The sequence below is a fragment of the Meleagris gallopavo genome, chromosome 18 (assembly GCF_000146605.3).
Source record: "Meleagris gallopavo isolate NT-WF06-2002-E0010 breed Aviagen turkey brand Nicholas breeding stock chromosome 18, Turkey_5.1, whole genome shotgun sequence".
NCBI classification, from domain to species: domain Eukaryota; kingdom Metazoa; phylum Chordata; class Aves; order Galliformes; family Phasianidae; genus Meleagris; species Meleagris gallopavo.
In genome coordinates this window covers 271733-274671 of record NC_015028.2, presented here as the reverse complement: position 1 = coordinate 274671, position 2939 = coordinate 271733, and the positions used below count along the sequence as shown (strand labels likewise).

At 52.5% G+C, this 2939-nt stretch overlaps 1 protein-coding gene and 2 long non-coding RNA genes across 40 annotated transcripts in view; 2 read left to right on the top strand and 1 right to left on the bottom strand.

The window, feature by feature from the left end:
• Positions 1-815, top strand: LOC116217285. Its single transcript, XR_004161635.1, has 6 exons — positions 1-44; positions 153-176; positions 288-308; positions 407-427; positions 534-554; positions 771-815. It is a non-coding gene; the product is annotated as an uncharacterized LOC116217285 (long non-coding RNA).
• The window catches only part of LOC100540610 (myosin heavy chain, skeletal muscle, adult), a 27257-nt gene that overhangs the window by 15450 nt on the left and 8868 nt on the right, over positions 1-2939 (top strand). The window lies entirely within an intron of this gene.
• Positions 950-1694, bottom strand: LOC109370408. The gene is made up of 2 exons (XR_002120512.2): positions 1561-1694; positions 950-1383 (listed from the first exon to the last, which is right to left on the bottom strand). It is a non-coding gene; the product is annotated as an uncharacterized LOC109370408 (long non-coding RNA).

The following is a 2939-nucleotide window of genomic DNA, read 5'->3' as shown; positions in this document are numbered from 1 at the left end:
CTGGTTCTGCTTTTCCTTTGTAGATTCACATGGTGCAGATCTGAGTAAGTCTCCCTCCCTACACTGAAGGAGAGTGGGGGTCTTCCCACAGGATCAGCCACGGGATGACCATCTGATCCCTCTCATCACGTGTTTCCTATTTGTTTCTCTAGCAGAAAAACAAGCTGCAGAACCAGGTGAGTCCACCCTCCCAAATTAAAAGTAACACACAAGGGGTAAGCCTGTGCGAGCTGTGAGATGAGCTGTTGTTCACCTCATCATGCATTGATTTTCTTTTTTCTTTCCAGGGGAACAAACTGAAGAAGAGGGTGAGTCTTCATCCCCAAACCCGCAGAATACAGGGTTTCCCATGGGACGACGAGCTGTCCCACCTCATCATACAGTGCTTTTTCTTTCTTTTTTGCAGAGACACGGAAACCACTGCTGAGTAAGTTGCAGTCACTAAACTGAGGGAATTAGGAGTCTTCATAAAGGACTACAAATCGGATGAACAATCCCCCCTGACAAGCACTGCTTTTCTCTTTCTATTGCAGGGAGTCAGTATGAACAGACACGTGAGTCTTCCATCTCAAATAAAAAATGTTGGAGTCTTTCTGTGTGAGCTGTGGATGAGATGTTCCTCTCACCACGCTTTACTTTTCTTTTTCTTTTCCAGTGGAATGAATTGAAACACTGGGTGAGTCTTCCCCAAACCAGACGAACTGGGGGTTTCCCATGGGATGACAAGTTGTCCCACCTCTGCATCTGTTGCTTTTCTCTTTCTTTTCCAGAAAAACCATTTGAAGAATCAGACTGAGAGATGAACTGCATGGCGCAATAACCACAGGAGTTAAGCATCAGAGACTACAGATTGCACAGGATACCAAAACCACAATAACTCCAAGCAAGCAAGGAAATCCACAATGAAACAAGTGGAGCCAGCAGTGTTTTATTGAGAACACTGTAGTTCTGTGAGCCAAAGCTGTCTGAACTGAGGATGTGTGACCTCTAACTCAAATCCAATTGGAAGAAAGAAAACATAGAAAGGGAAATAATGGGTGGAGATGGAGTGCCTAGAAAAGATATAAACATTTTGGGAAATTGTCTGATCATGTATCAGGATTTGTGGAAATTCAACAAATATGTAATGCTTTTGAAAATATAAGAATGCACACAGAAGCAAGGGGAGAAAGCTGCTTTCGGTGTTCTGTTCTCTGTTACAAAATAATAAAGCTTACCTGCTGATGGTAATCGATCATTGGTTGTTATCAGTTATTGGGGCTTTGGTTCCATGGAACAGGCTGAGTCTTCATCCCGAAACCAAAGAAACGTGGGCTTATAGGATAACAAGCCGACCCTCATCACGCATTGCTATTGCAGCAGAACAAGGCTCCCTCTAGGAAGCTAAAACAGAAAAGAAAAAAAAACAAGTTAACAGGCATAAAATACACAAGAACAAGAAAAGAAAAAAGAATACTTCAAAAAAATCTATAAAAATAAGAGAATAAATAACAATACTTCAAAAAAAGTTACAGTTACAAAGAGAAATAATAATATTAGCTTAAAAAGCCCCCCACCAACCTATCTGAATGGAGGGGGGGACAGCAATGGATGGCATTTGTGTCCCTTTGCAGCTCACACAGGCGCTGAGATTCATCCCAACACTTCAGAGCTGAATCTGTGGGCCTCACAGAGAGGAGGGGACCCAGCACAGAACTCACAGAGCGACTGAGGGGAGCGGAGCAGCCGTTGTGCTGAGGGAAGATGGGAGGCTGAGAAAACCGCTGAAGGTTTGACGTAGGCGGAGCAGCGGTATTTAAGGCGGGATCACAATAATTTTACGGGAATATAACAGTATTTACGGTACGCAGCTCACCCTGAGCGAGAAGAGCAGTGATTTTTGACGGGGAGGACCCTAAAGCTGTCGGCAGTGCTCGGACCGCCCCTGTGGGAGGGTCACAAAATGGCGCCGTCGCGGAGTGATGACTCAAAATGGCGGCGGCGGGCGGGAAAGGGCGTGGTGGCTCCGTCCCCTTTACGCTAAGCCCCGCCCATCCCGGCCGTTGTTGGCGGCCGGTGAGCGCCACGTGACTTCTCTCCTATCGGCGGGGGGGGAGGCGTCGCGCCGATTGGTGAGTGGAGAAAGGTGGGCGGGACTGAGTGAGGAAGGGATTGCGACGATTGGATGAAGGGCAGCCAATGGGCGCGCCGCGCTGAGGAGTTTGAAGGAAGGCGCGCAATGGCGGCTGTAGGGTCCGGCGGGAGCGGCGGTTCCGCGGTGGGAATGGCGGTGGTTGCGCCGCTTCCTGTCCCTGCCGCCACCTCGCGGCTCCCGGTCCGCAGAGTTGCGGCCAAGCGGGCGGCTCCCGGCCCTCAACCGGCGGCTCCCGAGCAGGTACGGTCCGCTTCCCCTCCCTGTAGCTTGTTGTGCTTCTCCAGACCTGGCGTTACCTCAGCTCTGCCCCACAGAAACGCGCCCGCTCCGGCATCGCCTCATCGCAGCCACCAGGCCGAGCCCCGCTGCGGGCATTGAGCGTTCCGGGGCCAGGTAACGGGGCGGGGAGGGCGGCCGGCTGGCCGGTCGCTGTGTGGGCACCGGGGATGCAGCGCTTGTTCTCCCCCAGGGCCTCCGCGTAAAGCCGCGACGGTGACCGCCGCCCCAAGGGCTGGGAAGGGGAACTGTGGGACAGCCCCGGTCCCTACGGCGGCTCCCGTCGGAGGCGCACAGCGTCGTCGAGCGGCGTGGGATTTGAAGGGACAATTGAACGATGTGCGGGCAGCCCTGGGGAATCAAAAGGAGAAAGCGCAGAGGTTGGATGGGGAGAACAGAGAGCTCCGGGAGCAGCTGCGGGAGCTGCAGGAGGCGCTGCGGGAACGGGAGAGGCGTGTGGAGGAGTTGGATGGATGCGTGAGGTGGGAGGGGTTGGGGGTGAATTGGGGGTGGGGCTGAGGGTGGTCTT